Below are 21,208 nucleotides of genomic sequence, written 5' to 3' on the forward strand. Positions count from 1 at the left end.
ATAATTTATTACATTTCAAATGCTTTTTTTCCCTCAATAGAGAAAACATTTCCTCTTAGCTATTATTTTTTCAACAATAAAAGTATATATTTATAAGGGTAAATTTTAGCTAATATCCATAGATTCCCTTGGACTACAAGGAGATCCAACCAGTCCATCCTAAAGGAAATCAGTCCTGAATGTTCATTGGAAGGACTGATGCTGAAGCTGAAAGTCCAATACTTCGTCCACCTGATGAGAAGAACTGACTCATTTGAAAAGATCCTGATGCTGGGAAAGATTGGGGGCAGGAGAAGAAGGGGATGACAGAGGATGAGATGGTTGGATGGCATCACTGACTCAATGGACATGAGTTTGGGTAAACTCCAGGAGTTGGTGATGGATAGGGAGGCCTGGCGTGCTGCGGTTTATGGGGTCACAAAGAGTCAGACACTACTGAGCAACTAAACTGAAAATGAATTGATAATAGCTGTTTTCAATTATAAACTTATGAAACAAGATTTGAGATTTTGCTATTGGGCATATATTACTTGTATGATGTCTTAGGGATGTATGTAAAGAATAATACTCTAAAAACTATGAAATCATTTAGAATCAGTCATAGGCATAGAAAATCAAGGAGGTTGCTTTTGAAGAGAAATCTGTGTTATAAAATGTTAATATTAAAGATAGGTTCTGGGCAATTCATTTTTATTGAGTTGGAGTCTAGAAGAGAACAGATGATGATAGAGCCTGTGTGGAGAATTGAGGCAGACTACAATCAGGCAGATAAGAAAAATATACTGCAGATAAACACTGAAACAAAATATAGATTTATATCCATAGGCATCAACTCTGGGAAAAGGCAACAGCAGACATATCTTGCTGTCATATGGTCATCTCAACTGCAATGGTTCCTTTGGCGCCCATAAATCATTCAGTCTGTGAGGCAAAATGCTGCTTCTAAAGTAGCAATTGGTCATGACCTTGCAGTAGTGGCTATGCTGGCTGAGTACAGACTACATGTGTACACTGAGTGGAAAAAGCCTCAGGTAACAAATCAGTCCTGCCAGCACACATAAGCAGGATAGCAGCCCTGAGAGCTCTTGTCCTAACACGTATAAAGGATAGCATTGTGTGAAATATAAAAATGTACTTCTGGGACTTCCCTGATGGTCCAGGTAAGACCACCTTCCAATGAAGAGGGTGCTGGTTCGATCCCTGGTAAGGGAACTAGGAGCCTACATTCCTCATGGCAAAACTCCAAAACATAAAAAACAAAAAATGTTGTAGCAAATGGAATAAAGATTAAAACAAAAAAGGTATTTCTGAAATTCCTAAATGAGGTAATATTGTTTGTGCATCTATCAGATCATCTCCATATTTTTTTCATGATTTTATATTTCAAGACAAAGTTTCTAAGAATTTTATATTTTAAAGAACTGCAATAGCTTTGAGGTAGTTTTTACTAGTGAACTTCTACACAATTTAGATGTGTCACAAACTGTTTCCTCCAAAACAGCATTGACTCACTTTTATACACAATGTGATGTGTACACATAAAATGATATTGACTCTCTTCCTATATACAAGTTAATCAAGGAAAGAGAATCTATATCAGGAATTCTCTGAACTCTAGAAACTGTAATCATGCAGTTTACAAATAGTGTTTTTGTAATCAATTTTAAGCTATGAAAGCAATTGTGCACGAATTGTCAATGAGATTTATGGAAAAATAGTTGTTTCTTTTATGTATTTTAAAGTTAGATTAAGGATATGGTCACAATTTGTTTTGGAAACCTCAGAAAGTGTACAAAATGTTTATGAGAAAGTGACTATTTAGATTTAGTAAATAGTCACCACTTTTAAATGCAAATACATTAAACTGTTTGCAATTACATTTGTGTGTAATTATCCATAATTAATATAAATACTTGTTTACAGACTATTAAATACTTGACAGAGTTTGAAGCAGAAAACTGAAATTTTAACAGTTTCTGTCAATTGAGAGATGAGGTCATATCATCTTTTGAATTGTGCATTTTCATTGTAAATGTAACTCAATTTACAAATGTTTATTTATATCTGCATTTCTTATAAAATAAATGTTTGTTTGAGGCAAAACTTGCTATCACTTTTTTGTTTCAAACAAAGGAGAAAATGTGCCTTAAACATTTAATAAATGCATATTCAATATGAGTATATTCAGTGTCTTTGAAATACAAGGCATTTGATGGCCACAGTAGTAAATTCAGACATACACACAGAGTACATAGTTAATGTTTTATAGAAACATGCCTTCTAGAAGGATAATTAAAACATTTTGCCAAAATTACCATCAGTTCAGAACAAAATTTGAGTCATTTGTAGAGACATGGATGGACCTAGAGAGTGTCATACAGAGTGAAGTAAGTCAGTAAAAGAAAAATAAATATATTAATGCATATATGTGGATATATGTGGAATCTAGAAAAACTGTATAGATGACTTTATTTGCAAGGTAAAAATAGAGACACAGATGTAGAGAACAAACATATGGATACAAAAGGGGAAAGGGGTGGGAGGAATTGGAATTTGGGATTGACAGATATACACTATTGATTGTTGTGTTTGTTGTTGTCCAGTCACTAAGTTATATCTGACTTTGTGTGTGTGTGTGTGTGTGTGTGTGACCCATGCACTGCAGTATCCCAGTCTCCTCTGTCCATGGGATTCTCCAGGCAAGGATACTGGAGTGGGTTGCCATGGCCTCTTCCAGGGAAATCTTCCTGACCTGGGGATTGAACCTGCATCTCCTGTATCTCCTGCATTACAGGCTGATGCTTTACCCACTGAGCCAACTGGGAAGCCCAACACTATTGACACTATGTATAAAACAGATAACTAATGAGAACATGCTGTAAAGCACAGGAAACACCACTTAATGCACTGTGGGGACCCAAATGGAAAGGAAATCCAAAAGGAAGGGGTTATATGTATATGTATGGCTGATTCATTTTGCTACACAGTAAAAACTAACACAACATTGTAAAGTAACTATACTCTAATTAAAAGCAATTAAAAATAGAAAACTTATATTAAGATGAATCAAAGAAAGGATTATAAAATTAACATGTAAGGAGTTAATTTTATTATTATTAGAACTGAAGAAAATATGATAAAGGACGAAGCAAAAGCAAAACTTTAATCTTTGTTACAGGAAAAAGATATTCCTGTCTTCAAAATAGTTTAATTCCAGAAGACTAGTGACAATTCTAGGGAAATATAGTCACTCAAGTATTAGTAGGCACAGGGTCATAGGAAAGCAATTTGGTGACAAATTTGGGGATATCCAAGCTATATTTTTGATCATTGGTAATGGAGAACTATTGTTTTTGTTTGCTTGTTTGGTTTGGTTTTTATAAGTATTTTTTATTCAATTCTAGGCTTTGGAAAAAATGTCATTGAGTTGCTATTTGAAGATGAAAAATCTGGACATATCAAGCACAGTCAAAATTTCATTACAACTTTACAACTAATAAAGTAAATAGAAAATGACAGACTTGAGGTGGCAGAACAAAGCTATAACATGTATTAGTGAAGGGCTGAGGAAGAAGGACTATTCAAGGATGCCTTGATATTCCACAGTGAATATTAGATGATTTAGGGGGAAGAGAAAGAGGATAGAATTTTCTAGACAGTATGTAAATACAGACTGTGGTTTTTTAAATGATTGTAAGGGCAGAATCAGACTCAGAGAAGATATGGATCAGTGTCATCTACATGGAAAAAATGATCAGGAAGATTGAATATTGCCACTTGTGAAGTCAAAATGGGTGCCTGGGGGAATGAATAATTTCAGCAATTTTGGCTTCATTTATCCGTATTTTCCTTCTTGAAACATTTTCTTCATAGAGCTGATGGGAACACATTTACTTACAGAAATCCGCAGCTACTGCAGAGCATTCTTGACTGCTTCCTCCTTGTAAGAAATTTCAAGATATGCATTACCAGAGAATTCTTTTTGTCTGAGGGAAGAAAGCTGCGTGGACAATGTTTAGATGCTGCACTACCTGTCCACTCTAAACTTGTGAGTTTCTGAAGCTCTGCTTCTGGAAACAGTGCTGGCAATACTATGGCTTCCTTGGCTTCTCTCCTGCCACTTGCTTCACCCTGAGATTCATCTGAACAGACCTGGCCTGGTTCCAGAATCTCACAGATGGCCAGGTCCTAAATTCCAGTCACAGTGCCCCTTCAGTTGTTCATTTTATCCTAGATTTGGAACAGATCTTATTGTTGCACATGACAAAGACCCTGTTTGGGTTTCTTATTGACCGTGTAATCAATTTTCTCTGTTAGATGACTTTCGTTAAAAATAGGTTGAATGGCTTCTGAAATTTTTCAAAAATGTGTAAAATTATTTTCATCAAGGGCTTTGCCACCTGTCATGAGAATAAAAAAATTAAAAAAAACAAAACAAAACAACAACTGTTAATCCTTACAGGGAATCAACATAAATTTTACACTGTTTAGAATGGAAGAAGATTGAGCACTTAATATCTAATCTACTTATTTTTTAAATGATGAAACTGAGATAATGAGACTTCTATTTGTAGTGATAGGATAAACCTATGCTCTCTGTCAGAGAGGGAATTTTTCTTCATTTAGGGTGTGTTGATTGATTTAGTAGTAGAATCCAAGAATTTATGAGGACATTTCTCAAAAGGCAGCTATATTTCTATAGGTTGGAGTGTAGATGCAACAAATATTGGTAAAAAAATTGTTAATTACAAAGTTTCATTTTTTTGTGCATTGGTGTGTTAAGAAAACTTAAGGTCTCAATTTTAATATTTTCAAAATGTAATTAAAGAAACACAAAAAAGATAGCTTAAACAGTCACAGCTTTGAATATACTGTAGAAATTTTTAATTAATGGCTATATAAAGTTTCAGTATCTGGAGATTTCATTGGATCTCATTAAATTTATGTTATAGAATAACTAGGCTGGAAGTGAAGACCAGTAGGTACTATTAGAGTCATTTTTCCCCACAAAATTACATCCTATGTATAATGGCAGTTTATTCAGAGGGAGTGTATTGACTCCATAACCAAAAGTTCCATTAAACCCATTATGAGAGGTTGTAATTTTGTATTCAGAGATTCTTTAATAGTGATTATTGACCCATGAGAATGTAGTCATTATAAACTATAAAGATTTCTTTATCATTATAGTTATAGTTTTCTTAAAGGAGAAAAATACTAGGCAAGAATCAGAGGAACTGGTATTGAGTGTAGCTCCAAAAATTAGCCAAGATAGCAGCTTGAGTAATGCATTTAACTCCTCTAACAAACACCATCTAAGCTATGAATTGGGGCGGACATCTTTTCTGAAAGCCTCGTGGAGCTTCTACAAATAAAAATAAAAGCAACTTTATATATTATATATATGTATAATTCTTTATTATATATAGAATTATACATAGATACTGTATATAGATATAATATTTATACAAATTACATAGATATTTTGGAGATACTATTATTGGCATTATTATTTTTTAACAGTTTCCATTATATTTACCTAATAGTTTTGGCATAAGGTTGAAGTAAAACTTTTATGTAGCTTCTAATTATAAATTTCTATATGATATTTGAGTCTGCTCTATGGAATAACTTTGACTTATGTTGAATTTTTTCATTTTATTTCCTTTATTTATAAATATAAAAATATAGAATTATGAAAATATAAGAAACAAAAGGGATGTGTGAATGACAAAATGAATTCATTTTTTTATATAAATTTGAAGTTCAGTTCAGTTCAGTTCTGTCGCTCAGTCGTGTCTGACTCTTTGTGACCCCATGAACCACAGCACGCCAGGCCTCCCGTGTCCATCACCAACTCCTGGAGTTCACTCAGACTCACCTCCATCAAGTCAGTGATGCCATCCAGCCATCTCATCCTCTGTCGTCCCCTTCTCCTCCTGCCCCCAATCCCTCCCATCATCAGGATCTTTTCCAGTGAGTCAACTTTTCGCATGAGGTGGCCAAAGTATTGGAGTTTCAGCTTTAGCATCAGTCGTTCCAAAGAAATCCCAGGGCTGATCTCCTTCAGAATGGACTGGCTGGATCTCCTTGCAGTCCAAGGGACTCTCAAGAGTCTTCTCCAACACCACAGTTCAAAAGCATCAATTCTTCGGTGCTCAGCCTTCTTCACAGTCCAACTCTCACATCCATACATGACCACAATAAGACCCATAGCCTTGACTAGACGGACCTTTGTTGGTAAAGTAATGTCTCTGCTTTTGAATATGCTATCTAGGTTAGTCATAACTTTCCTTCCAAGGAGTAAGCCTCTTTTAATTTCATGGCTGAAGTCACTATCTGCAGTGATTTTGGAGCCCAGAAAAATAAAGTCTGACACTGTCTCCACTGTTTCCCCATCTATTTCCCATGAAGTGATGGGACCGGATGCCATGATCTTCATTTTCTAAATGTTGAGCTTTAAGCCAACTTTTTCACTCTCCACTTTCACTTTCATCAAGAGGCTTTTGAGTTCCTCTTCACTTTCTGCCATAAGGGTGGTGTCATCTGCATATCTGAGGTTATTGATATTTCTCCCTGCAATCTTGATTCCTGCTTGTGCTTCTTCCAGCCCAGCGTTTCTCATGACATACTCTGCATATAAGTTAAATAAGCAGGGTGACAATATACAGCCTTGACTTACTCCTTTTCCTATTTGGAACCAGTCAGTTGTTCTATGTCCAGTTCTAACTGTTGCTTCCTGACCTGCATACAAATTTCTCAAGAGGCAGATCAGGTGGTCTAGTATTCCCATCTCTTTCAGAATTTTCTTTTTTTTTTTTTTTAATTTTATTTTATTTTTAAACTTTACATAACTGTATTAGTTTTGCCAAATATCAAAATGAATCCGCCACAGGTATACATGTGTTCCCCATCCTGAACCCTCCACCCTCCTCCCTCCCCATTCCATCCCTCTGGATCGTCCCAGTGCACCAGCCCCAAACATCCAGTATCGTGCATCGAACCTGGACTGGCAACTCGTTTCATACATGATATTTTACATGTTTCAATGCCATTCTCCCAAATCTTCCCACCCTCTCCCTCTCTCACAGAGTCCATAAGACTGTTCTATACATAGTTTATTGTGATCCACACAGTCAAAGGTTCTGGCATAGTCAATAAAGCAGAAATAGATGTTTTTTTGGAACTCTCTCTTGCTTTTTCCATGATCCAGCGGATGTTGGCAATTTGATCTCTGGTTCCTCTGCCTTTTCTAAAACCAGTTTGAACATCAGGAAGTTCAAGGTTCACGTATTGCTGAAGCCTGGCTTGGAGAATTTTGAGCATTACTTTAGTAGCGTGTGAGATGAATGCAATTGTGTGGTAGTTTGAGCATTCTTTGGCATTGCCTTTCTTTGGGATTGGAATGAAAACTGACCTTTTCCAGTCCTGTGGCCACTGCTGAGTTTTCCAAATTTGCTGGCATAGTGAGTGCAGCACTTTCACAGCATCATCTTTCAGGATTTGAAATAGCTCAACTCGAATTCCATCACCTCCACTAGCTGTGTTCGTAGTGATGCTTTTTAAGGCCTACTTGACTTCACATTCCAGGATGTCTGGTTCTAGGTCAGTGATCACACCATTATGATTATCTGGGTCATGAAGGTCTTTTTTGTATAGTTCTTCAGTGTATTCTTGCCATCTCTTCTTAATATCTTCTGCTTCTGTTGGGTCCATACCATTTCTGTCCTTTATCGAGCCCATCTTTGCATGAAATGTTCCCTTGGTATCTCTAATTTTCTTAAAGAGATCTCTAGTCTTTCCCATTTTGTTGTTTTCTTCTATTTCTTTGCATTGATTACTGAAGAAGGCTTTCTTATCTCTTCTTACTATTCTTTGGAACTCTGCATTCAGATGCTTATATCTTTCCTTTTCTCCTTTGCTTTTTGCTTCTCTTCTTTTCACAGCTATTTGTAAGGCCTCCCCAGACAGCCATTTTGCTTTTTCCCATTTCTTTTCCATGGGGATGGTCTTGATCCCTGTCTCCTGTACAATGTCACGGACCTCATTCCATAGTTCATCAGGCACTCTGTCTATCAGATCTAGCCCCTTAAATCTATTTCTCACTTCCACTGTTTAATCATAAGGGATTTGGTTTAGGTCATGCCTGAATGGTCTAGTGGTTTTCCCTATTTTCTTCAATTTCAATCTGAATTTGGCAATAAGGAGTTCATGGTCTGAGCCACAGTCATCTCCTGGTCTTGTTTTTGCTGACTGTGTAGAGCTTCTCCATCTTTGGCTGCAAAGAATATAATCAATTGGATTTCGATGTTGACCATCTGGTGATGTCCATGTATAGAGTCTTCTCTTGTGTTTTTGGAAGAGGATGTTTGTTATGACCACTGCATTTTCTTGGCAAAACTCTATTCGTCTTTGCCCTGCTTCATTCCTTATTCCAATGCCAAATTTGCCTGTTACTCCAGGTGTTTCTTGACTTCCTACTTTTGCATTACAGTCCCCTATAATGAAAAGGACATCATTGTGGGGTGTTGGTTCTAAAAGATCTTGTAAGTCTTCGTAGAACCATTCAACTTCAGCTTTTTCAGCATTACTGGTAGGGGCAGAGACTTGGATTACTGTGATATTGAATGGTTTGCCTTGGAAAAGGAACAGAGATCATTCTGTGGTTTTTGAGATTGCATCCAAGTACTGGATTTCAGACTCTTTTGTTGACCATGATGGCTACTCCATTTCTTCTGAGGGATTCCTGCCCACAGTAGTAGATGTAATGGTCAGCTGAGTTAAATTCACCCATTCCAGTCCATTTCAGTTCGCTGATTCCTAAAATGTCAACATTCACTCTTGCCATCTCTTGACCACTTCCAATTCGCCTTGATTCATGGACCTGACATTCCAGGTTCCTATGCAATATTGCTCTTTACAGCATCAGACCTTGCTTCTATCACCAGTCACATCCACAGCTGGGTATTGTTTTTGCTTTGGCTCCATCCCTTCATTCTTTCTGGAGTTATTTCCCCACTGATCTCCAGTAGCATATTGGGCACTTACTGACCTGGCGAGTTTCTCTTTCAGTATCCTATCATTTTGTGTTTTCATACTGTTCATGGAGTTCTCGAGGCAAGAATACTGAAGTGGTTTGCCATTCCATTCTCCAGTGGACCACATTCTGTCAGATCTCTCCACCATGACCCACCCATCTTGGGTTGCCCCACAGGCATGACTTAGTTTCATTTAGTTAGACAAGGCTGTGGTCCTAGTGTGATTAAATTGACTAGTTTTCTGTGAGTATGGTTTCAGTGTGTCTGCCCTCTGATGCTCTCTTGCAACACTTACCATCTTACTTGGATTTCTCTTACCTTGGGCATGGGGTATCTCTTCACGGCTGCTCCTTACCTTGGACGAGGGGTATCTCCTTACTGCTGCCATTCCTGACCTTCAACGTGGGATAGCTCCTCTAGGCCCTCCTGCACCCATGCAGCCAAGGCTCCTTGGACGTGGGGTTGGTCCTCCCGGCCGCCGCCCCAATTACTAATCATCTATCCTTCAGGCCTAAAAAATTTAATTTACATATTCTGTATGAAAACATTGATAAATAATATCTTGAAAACTTAAGAATTATATCACATTTAAGACTATTTCATTTCTAGGGCACAACTAGTTTGAAGGTACAAAAAAGTTTTGTTGGCTATATTGGCTGTTTTATGTATATATGTATACATATATATATTTGCATATATATATATAACTTCAGGTATAATAACTGTGAACCCTATAAAGATCAGAAAATAACAGTTTTGGCTTGTATTTCATTTGGGCTCTTTTAAATAACAAAAGCAAGTTTAAGTGATATTGGTAATTTTTTTAAAAACTTAAGTATTTCACCAACTCCTGCAGAAACAATGGAGATATTAGGTATTATCTATTTATTAAATAATCTTAATTTATTACTTCTTCTTTTTAAAATTTATTCACTTAACAATTAATATTAAGTTCTTACTTGCTTACTCAGGCCACATGTTGTTCTTGGTGGTCAGAATGCAGCATTGAATAAGGGACAAACAACTCTGTCTTCATGGACAACAGGTCTTCTCATCAAAGAGGAAGCAGCAGAGTACAGCACTTTGAAGAAAAATAAAGAAGACAGGAAGAGTGTTGGGAGTATTATCTTAGTGTTTATACGTGAATTTTTAGGTGATGAAAATATAGACTTATCAGAACAAATTATGCAGACAATTTTCATTATCCTCAATAATGAAGTAACAGACTAATACCATCAGCCACAGTCATCCAAAGCTATTAAGATAATCATTGATGAAAGGAATTTATACCTATACTTGCTCTAATTTTGAGCACCTAATATTATCTGTACATGTGGAAGCAAATTGAATAAAACCTCAGTGTCATGTATTATGATTTTTTGTTCATAAAATTAAACATTTTCTCAGGAAGCATTTATTTTGACTGCCACTGAGATAGAAAAATATAGAAAAAAATAAATAAATAAATTAAAAAAAGAAAAATATAGAATATTTCAAAAAGAATTTCCTTTATTTTACCCATTAATTTTAAATTATATATTATATGTAATATGTTAATGTCATTTTGGCATCTACTTCTGTTTCATTGACTATGCTAAGGCCTTTGACTGGGTGGATCACACCAAACTGTGGAAAATTCTGAAAGAGATGGGAGTACCAGGCCACCTTACCTGTCCCCTAGAAACCTGTATGAAGGTCAAGAGGCAACAGTTAGAACTGGACATGAAACAATGGAATGGCTCAAGATTGGGAATGGAATACATCAAGGATGTATATTGTCACCATGTTTACTTAACTTATATACAGAGAACGTCATATGAAATGCCAAGCTGAATGAAGCAGAAGCTGGAATCAAGATTGCCAGGAGAAATATCAATAACCTCAGATATGCAGATGACACCACCCTTATGACAGAAATAGAAGAGGAACTAAAAAGCATCTTGATGAAGGTGAAAGAGAAGAGTGAAAAAAACTGGCCTAAAGCTCAACATTCAAAAAATTAAGATCATGGCATCCGGTCCCATCACTTTATGTCAAATAGAAGGGGAAACAATGGAAACAGTGACAGACTTTATTTCTTGGGCTCCAAAATCACTATGGACAGTGACTGCAGCCATGAATCTCAAAGACACTTGCTCCTTGGAAGAAAAGCTATGACAAACCTAGGGAGCATATCAAAAAGCAGAGACATTACTTAGCTGACAAAGGTCCTTTTAGTCAAAGCTTTGGTTTTTCCAGTAGTCATGTATGGATGTGAGAGTTTGACCATAACGAAGGCTGAGCCCTAAAGAACTGATGCCTTTGAACTGTGGTGTTGGAGAAGACTCTTGCAATTCCCTTGGACTGAAAGGACATCAAACCAGTCAATCCTAAAGGAAATCAAACCTGAATATTCTTTGGAAGGACTGATGCTGAAGCTGAAGCTCCAACTCTTTGACCACCTGTCGCAAGGGACCAACTCATTAGGCAAGACCCTGATGCTGGGAAAGATTTAAGGCAGGAGAAGGGGAAGAGGATAACAGAAGATGAGATGGTTGAATGGCATCACAGACTCAATAGACATGAGCAAACTATGGGTGATGGTGAAGGACAGGCAAGCCTGGCATGCTGCAGTCATGAGTTCACAAAGAGTTGGACATGACTGGGCAACTAAATAGCAGAAACAATACAATGTCATTTAAATAACATGATATTATAGTCTCAAATATCAATTAAACTAATCAGTAATGCCTTAGAATGAATTGGAATCATGAGCAGCCACATCATTGATTTCCCAGTCAAAATCCTAAGGTACTTTCAACTTCCACACCTCAAAATAATGTGATAGATTAATTTTGTTAAAGACTTCTTTTTAGATTTCTAGTTCCAAGGTGTACTTCTTTATCTTCCTTCACTTCATGAGAAAACTGGTGGACAAAATGTAGCTATTAGCAGGGGGCACTTGGATAAATATTAAAAAAAAAAAAAACTTACTTATCTGGACCTATACTAATATATTTGTGTCTCTTCATGGGAAAATGTAATTATATTGGCCTATAGTTTATTTTTTGAAATTAAGAAAGGTTATTAGATGAGAAATTTTACATATATTTAAATTTTTTTCTTAAATTTAATTGAACAAATAGCATTATTTCTTGATAGTATCTCAGTAAAAGGAATAAGGCACATACAATCAAGCATTTTAAAAATGTTATAATAAGTATATTAGTAGGCAATATACACAGTCAAAATACAAATATGAATATTTAAGTGGTACAATATATGTATATTAATAAGTAGACTTTTGAAATATACTAAATTACAGACTAGAAAACTAAAATATAGAAATAAAATTCCCACATAAAACAATTAATGTAGGCAATATTTTTAATTTCTGAAAAACAAATAAAATATATTTTTATACCTTTAAAATTTTCTCCAGGATAATATTTTGAGACAATGAATCATTATCAGAATAACATAAACAGCTTTTAGATTGATTAAACCATTTTTCAGTCTTAACAGTGTTAATAATTTTAATGTCAAATGAATAAACATAACAGTTTCCAGTGAGGAAATGGCCTTAATTGCCATTGTAATAGAAAGAAACAATTACTAGACACCCAACATCACAGTGGAGAAATTGGTTTTGATGATAAAACTGATATTTCAATACACTATTTATCAAAATATAAATGCACTAAATGCAGTATGTTGATTTTGTGTACATAGGCTGTCATTTTTAAATTAGAAAAATAATGATTAAAACACTAATGAAAATCCTTGTTTTTTTTCCCTTTAAGTTTATATGTTAATGTTATACAGAGTGAAGTAAGCCAGAAAGAAAAACACCAATACAGTATACTAACACATATGTATGGAACTTAGAAAGATGGTAACAATAACTCTGTATACGAGACAGCAAAAGAGACACTGATGTATAGAACAGTCTTTTGGACTCTGTGGGAGAGGGAGAGGGTGGGATGATTTGGGAGAATGGCATTGAAATATGTATAATATCATATATGAAACGAGTCGCCAGTCCAGGTTCGATGCACGATACTGGATGCTTGGGGCTGGTGCACTGGGACGACCCAGAGGGATGGTATGGAGAGGGAGGAGGGAGAAGGGTTCAGGATGGGGAACACATGTATACCTGTGGCAGATTAATTTTGATATATGGCAAAACCAATACAATATTGTAAAGTTAAATAAAATAAAATTAAAAAAAGAATAATAGGCAAATGGATTTGAATCTACAGTTGAAATGTAATAAAATCCATAATGTAATTGTAAAAAAAAAAAAGAAAATTGGGTAGACATAAATCTGAATTAATGAATTATCATATTTAGTTTTTATACATCATATTTTGATTAAAAATCATTAATATATTACTCTGCTTTTTAAGGCTATTTCTTCCTTAGAATCCATGGAAGATTACTGAATTTTAGTTTTCAGCATGCTTTTAAGAATGATAGTAATAAACTGAAAATAATGTTAATCATTTTTTTGCCAGAAAGTTTTTTATTATTTAGTCATATTTAAGTAAAAAACATTAAGTGAAGCATAACAATAATCATGGAATTTCCAGATTGCATATACATATGCACGAGTCCCCAGAAGCAATAAAGAGAACTATGGACTTTGGACATTTGATTCAAAATGTGATTGATACATATGTTTCCTCAGAACTACATAACACTATTCATGTCTTCTTTTATGAGTCTGATATGTAATTATATTGAATTTCAATATTTGGTATTGATAATATATTCTGTTCAAATGTGTCTGAATAAACTCATTAAATTAAATGTCAGCTTGCTTATGATGATTTTTAGAATATTTATAGTTTATAATCTATTGATTTTAAAATGTAGATAAAAAGGTCTTCCTTATTCTGTATCTATTGCTATTGATAAGTAATGCAGTTGTCTACAGAAGCTTAGAGCAATGAAGTAGTCTACTTAATGACACGTTTTCCTTCAAATTTGACTGATTTGAGGAGGATAATAATTGGGCAAAAGGACTGAGTACTGCAGTTTCCAGGCATGAGCCAAAATACGAAGAATTTTTAACTTTAGGCAGCCTAAACTGTCATTCATGCACAACATTTTTCATTTAGTTTATTAGTTTAACATTTATTCTTTACCTACTCAACGACTAGTACTATCCTAACACCCAAGAGGCGTATGACCTATCCAAAGTTCTCAGTTTATGTGTTTACAAATGAACATTATATGACTCCTAGAGTATTTCTTGTAGTGACAAAAGTACAATTTCTTATGACATTCTTGTATTGAGCAGTCTTAATTTAAATTTTCCTAGAGGAAAATGCCCAACACAATATGTTTTAGAATTGTGGCCCTTCAGAAGTTCCTGCCTCTCTGTTCGGTTCAGTTCAGTTGTTCAGTCGTGTCCGACTCTTTGCGACCCCATGAACCACAACAGGCCAGGCCTCCCTGTCTGTTACCAACTCTAGGAGTTCAGCCAAACTCATGGCCATTGAGTTGGTGATGCCATCCAAACAATGCATCCTCTGTCGTCCCCTTCTCCTCCTGCCTTCAATCTTTCCCAGCATCAGAGTCTTTTCAAATGAGTCAGCTTTTCACATCAGGTGGCCAAAGTATTGGAGTTTCAGCTTCAACATCAGTCCTTCCAATGAATATTCAGGACTTATTTCTTTTAGGATGGACTGATTGGATCTCCTTGCAGTCCAAAGGACTCTCAAGAGTCTTCTCCAACACCACAGTTCAAAAGCATCAACTCTTTGGCGCTCAGCTTTCTTTATAGTTCAACTCTCACATCCATACATGACTACTGGAAAAACCATAGCCTTGACTAGATGAACCTTTCTTGGCAAAGTAATGTCTCTGCTTTTGAATATGCTATCTAGGTTGGTCATAACTTTCCTTCCAGGGAGTAAGCGTCTTTTAATTTCATGGCTGCAGTCACCATCCGCAGTGATTTCAGAGCCCAGAAAAATAAAGTCAGCCACTGTTTCCACTATTTCCCCATCTATTTGCCATGAAGTGATGGAAACCAATGCCATGATCTTCGTTTTCTGAATGTTCAGCCTTAAGCCAACTTTTTCACTCTCCTCTTTCACTTTCATCAAGAGGCTCTTTAGTTCTTCTTCACTTTCTCCCATAAGTGTGGTCTCATCTGCATATCTGAGATTACTGACATTTCTCCCAGCAATCTTGATTCCAGTTTGTGTTTCATCCAGCCCAGCATTTCTCATGATGTACTCTGCATGTACGTTAAATAAGCAGGGTGACAATATACAGCCTTGACGTACTCCTTTTCCTATTTGGAACCAGTCTGTCGTTCCATGTCCAGTTCTAACTTGCTTCCTGACCTACATACAGGTTTCTCAAGAGGCAGGTCAGGTGGTCTGGTATTCTCATCTCTTTCATTATTTTCCACAGTATATTGTGATCCACACAGTCAAAGGCTTTGGCATAGTCAATAAAGCATGTCCTACCTCTCAAGCTAGACCAAATTCACCCTACCATGCATGCTAAATCATTTCAGTCACATCCAACTCTTTGCAACCCTATGGACCATAGCCCTCCAGGCTCCTCTATCCATGGGATTCTCCAGGCAAGAATATTGGAGTGTGTTGCCATGCCCTTTCCCAGGGAATCTTTCCAACCCAGAGATAGAACCTGAGTCTTTTACATCTCCTGCATTGGCAGATGGATTCCTTACCACTAGCACCACCTGGAAAGCCCAAATTCATTCACTATTGTTCCTACCGGTTTATAGCTTTGGCAACTTTCATTCCATCTAAGCAAATCTCAGTTGTGGTACCTCTCTAAAATGAGCTTGTGTTTAGGTGAGCTTGAAAAACTTTTCTCCAAATTCCATGATGGTCATTTATGTTGCAACTTGGTTCTCTGCTGGGTCCAATAAGAGTCATGGATTTTCAGTTTCTCCAGATTTTTCTTACTGCAATATCAGGTATGAGAAATTTTGAGTTTTTTGCATGTCTGAGTTGAAACTGGAATCCCACCTATTGCATTTTTTTTTCATATGCTGTGTTCTTTTTTTTTTTTTTCATATTCTGTGTTCTATGTTGTGATTTGTGATGGCCATTTTGCTTTGTGTTTATCATGTTATACTGAACTTACATGTTTATGGGTCTAAATCTCCAACAAGGTTACAGGCTCCTCAAGGATACCATATATTAATTTATTTTTGTATATAAAAAAGCTTAGAATAGAAGTAAACAAATATTTTGTGCTCTAATTCTCTTGTATTGGAAGTTTTAAATATTGATTTCAAGATATATGGCATTGACTTGACTGAAAATTTTCAACAGTGAAATTACCCTGATGGAAATGGTGTTTAACAAAAGTCATTCTGTCCATAATACCTACCATAGGTGTAAGAAAAGGGAAGTTATTTTAGTAATCAAGAGATAATTGGTACCTGTACAAAAGTAGACACATTGAAATTCCAGAAGAAATGATTGACTCAAGAATTATGCTCAAAGGTAAAACTATGACAGTAACATGCTTAATTAATGAATGAATATTTACTGCATGTGTTCTATATCAGGACTTTAGAACTTCAAAAGAGGTATCTGAGGGCTTCCCTGGTGACTCAGTGGTAAAGAGATCATGGTTCAATCCCTGATTCAAGAGTATTCCACATGCTGCAGAGAGCTAAGCCTACAAGCCACAGCCATTGAACCTGTGCTCTATAACCCAGGAGTTACCACTACTGAACCCGACGTGCCCTAGAGCCTGTGCACCACAACTAGAGAATAGTCACAACTAGAGAGAAGGTCACACAGTAACAAAGACCCAGCACATCCAAAAATAAGTAAATGAATTATAAAAAGAGATGCATGAGATTATACATTAATTAATGACAAACTGATCAAAGCACCAAAGTTGAATAAAGAGAATTGGAAGGAGCCCAGTAAAGGCTGGGGTGAAGAAAAGGTATCTATATGTTACAGATGTAGCTCAGGCGATAAAAAGTCTATCTGCAATGCAGGAGACCCGGGTTCGATTCCTGGGTTGGGAAGATCCCCTGGAGAAGGAAATGGCAACCCACTCCAGTACTCTTGACTGGAAAATTCCATGGATGGAGGAGCCTGGCAGGCTACAGTCCAAGGGGTCGCAAAGAGTAGGACACGACTGACCAACTTCATTTTCACTTTCTTTTCTTTCATGTTACAGATGTGTTTTTTATCTATTTATATAAAAGGGAAATAGTATTATGTTGTTAATAATCTATACACCATGATATACATTATTTTTTCTTAGTTTACCAAGTCAATTCCTTCCACAAACATTTACTGAGCACCTAATATGTAGAAGACTCTATTATATGAAAGGATAACAAGGAGGAGAAGGAGGATCTGAAGAAAGAGACAGATGAAGAAAGGAAATGAGACGAGAGAGAAAAAAAATAGTGCCATTAAAATTTCACATCACAACCCATAAAATGATGTTTAAAGCAAGTCTCAAAGGATGAGTGGAATGAACACAGAAAGATCCAAGCTAAGTGAATTGAATGAACAGTCTCAAAGGCTAGACATATCTTCAGATGCAGAGAAATATACAGGATTCGAAGTCGCTGGAATGTAAACACCCAGGTGGCCTATGGAAGAAGTTGAGGGTGGACTACTGAGCATAAACTGGATTATGGAAAGTGTCTCATGTCACAAAAAGAATCTTGACTTTACTTCTTACATAAGAAAAGAAAAATGTTTTTAAAAAGGGAGTGACAAGATCATACTTGAGCTTTAGATTAATCATTTTGATAATTGTATGGTGAAGTAGTGAAGGAAACAAGGAAAATAAAAACATTCTTGATTTAGTTGTCTAAGTGAAAGGAAACATTAACCAGAAACATTTATTTATTGAAAATTTCTTTCTCTCCTTTCTTTCTCATTCAACATGTTTCTTCTAGTGGATTAATTAGTTTCATTTCAAGAATTCTAAAACAATTGAGTTAGTACTTTCTATGTCTTGACATTGCTTCCTCAAGTGATAATCTATTAAGACACAGGTTTGCTTTGTTTCTCTATGTATCTTTGTTTACTGGTTTGTTGGAGAACATTCTAAGCATTGTATTACTTTAAATTAAATTATTTTTAATGGTTCTTGCATGTTTTCATAAATTTCTTTTACAATTTAGCATTAATGCACATTCAAAATCCTTTCACTGAGCAGCATTCTTAAACAGTGCGATTTTGATGTTTAAACTATAGAGTGTATTGAGTATTATAATTTACTTAATCAAGAATATCAGTGCATATAATTAAAATTGGTTGTCTTATATTTAGAGATTGATACATAACTCATATTTTATCTGAAACCTATAAGCAGATATCTTGAATGGTGTTGATAGGTACAATAAACATCAGTACATAAATAAGATATGCTTGTACATTTTCTGAGAGCTGATGGTTCTGAATAAAATGTGATTAATATTTAGTTTAAGCTTGAGAATTATACTGTATTATGTTATTTTTATCTTATAAGACATAATGAAATAATGACAATAAATAATATCTTATTTCTTTTTCCCCAAATTGAAACCAAGTAGCACAGACAAGATACTTATCACATTTATTCTCTGTCCCTCAATATATATGCTGCTGCCAAGTCGCTTCAGTCGTGTCCGACTCTATGCAACCCCATGGATTGTAGCCTACCAGGCTTCTCCATCCATGGGATTCTCCAGGCAAGAACACTGGAGTAGGTTGCCATTTCCTTCTCCAATGCAGGAAAGTGGAAAGTGAAAGTGAAGTCACTCAGTTGTGTCCGACTCTTAGCGATCCCATGGACTGCAGCCTACCAGGCTCCTCCATCCATGGGATTTTCCGGGCAACAGTACTGGAGTGGGGTGCCATTGCCTTCTCCCTCAATATATAAAAATATGTATAAATTTACATATTTTAATCTGTTTGACAAGTTTGTGAGATTGATACAGATTTGCATATAATGAATTGGTCTCGTGAAAATTTTAACTTTCCTGTTTTATTTTATTATATTGTACATGCTTTTTAGAAAGAAAAAATAGTCTTGTACTCATCCATAACAAAAGTCTTTTAATACCTATCATCAAAGACTTAGACACTAGTTAGTGCAAAGAGACTTCAATATACTTCCTCTTTGATCTCTAAATCCTTCAGTGACTTACATTAACTTTTCTCTCCACTTCTATTCCACTTTAAATAGTGTCTCATTATTCAACAATAAGTCTTTTGAATGTTGCTGTAAATCAGATACACATGCTTTTGATAGTGCCATCATTAACAGGGATATTACTCATTGACATCTATGAACTTGAATTTATAGAGTGCCCAGAATATCATTACAGCAGCCATGCAAATCATTATGTACTCAAGGCCTGAGGGAAATAAATCTGAGTCTTAAGAAAATTAGTCAGCAATTTGAAGTCCTTCAATGGTGCAGATAGTGTTTTTAATAAAATCCAAACTCCTTACAGTAGGCCCCTCATGATTTCAATCCTATCTAACTTCATCTCTTTCATTCCTTCCCTTTTGTCTAATCTTCAATCAAATTCCCTAATACTCTTGGAAGTCCATGCTTTGCACAGTCCTTCCCACTGCCAATAATGTCTCTCCCAACTTTTATTCCACTAGGATAATTTTTGCTATCCTTTCAAATGTCCACACAGAAGTAAATTTACTGCAGGATTATAATAATAGGGTGTATGCAAATAATCACACAGCACTAATGATATGACAATGAATAAAAGTACTTAATATCCTCAAGTGACTATTCACTGGTAGATCTTTTGACTCTTCAATCTGTGACAGATGCCCTTCTTCTATTCCCTCAGAATAATACTTGCATATTTCTATGACAGCACTAAATTCCTTAATTACATAATTCATCTATTTTTAAGAATCTCCAGTAAATTTGGAGGTGCACTGTAGCAGAGAATCTTTCATTCTCATATCCCAGAATCTAGCACAGGCACTGGCAAGCAGTAGATCAACTCCCAGTACTGATATTTATCGAAAACATTAATGCATAAATTAAATGAAGGAAGTGTCACAATAATAAATCAACATCGATAGGAGATATATATATATACATGAATTTTAAAAACTTACTTTATTTGCATGCAAGCATATTTTACATTTAACTACTGTAGATGTTGGCCACCTGATGAGAAGAGCTGACTCATTTGAAAAGACCCTGATGTTGGGAACAATTGAAGGCAGGAGGAGAAGGGGATGACAGAGGATGAGATGGTTGTATGGCATCACAGACTCAATGGACATAAGTCTGGGTGAACTCCAGGAGTTGGTGATGGTCAGGGAGGCCTAGCTTGCTGCTGTTCATGGGGTCGTGAAGAGTCAGACACGACTGAGCGACTGAACTGAACTTTAGATGAAAATATTTATAATTTCTTACCAATGAAGTGCAGTTTTTTTCACTGTAATGTAACTATGTTGTCATGTAACTAGTTGGAGGAGAAATAAACAGGAAGAAAGAGGAAATAATGTCCTTTTCTGAGTCTCAGCTCCACATAATGTCCGTGACAGTCATTTAGTTAATATTTTTTATTTAAAATGGCTCATTTAAAAAAGTAAAAACTTATCTATAAAGAAGGCTTATATCTCTACCACACATGGAAAACTAGTAACATCTATAATATTTTTATCAAGATAAATCTGTACTTAAAAAAAGAAAGAGAAAATAAGACTTGAATAAAAGAAAAAGAAAAAGAAAACTGAAAGAAAGAAAAGAGAGAGGGACGAGGCAGAGTGGGTGATGGAAGAGAGAAATGATCAAATTGCTTTTGAGAGTGATAAATTGCCCGCATTTGAATTTGAACTGTTTTGCTGGCGATAGTGATAAATTCTCACAAGTCCCTTCTAAATACACATTTTATACAACTTGACAAAACATGACAGATTGGATCCTCCCACTTGTTACATAGGTATTTGCAATGAGAGAAGAGATGTTGCTGGTTCAAACTGTACTTATACAAGCTGAAGAAAAGTGACAGCTTGGCATAAAATCAGACAGGGTTAATAATGGTGACGATGGTGGGCTGACAAATGTGGACAATCTTTAAGCAGTTTGTTGAAAGGTTGGCTGGTGAAATGGTAGCAAAGTGATTCATTTGCTAAAAAGGAAAATAAAGTATAATTATTTATCCTAAATTATAACTAAGAAAAGAAAACAGC

General features: G+C 35.7%; 1 long non-coding RNA gene across 1 annotated transcript; it reads left to right on the forward strand.

The window, feature by feature from the left end:
• Positions 1-4,657: 4,657 nt before the first annotated feature.
• On the forward strand, positions 4,658-10,368 carry LOC129647793 (uncharacterized). Its single transcript, XR_008712510.1, has 3 exons — positions 4,658-4,729; positions 5,829-5,976; positions 10,010-10,368. It is a non-coding gene; the product is annotated as an uncharacterized LOC129647793 (long non-coding RNA).
• Positions 10,369-21,208: the final 10,840 nt, after the last annotated feature.

This window comes from Bubalus kerabau, chromosome 3 (genome assembly GCF_029407905.1).
Source record: "Bubalus kerabau isolate K-KA32 ecotype Philippines breed swamp buffalo chromosome 3, PCC_UOA_SB_1v2, whole genome shotgun sequence".
NCBI lineage: Eukaryota > Metazoa > Chordata > Mammalia > Artiodactyla > Bovidae > Bubalus > Bubalus kerabau.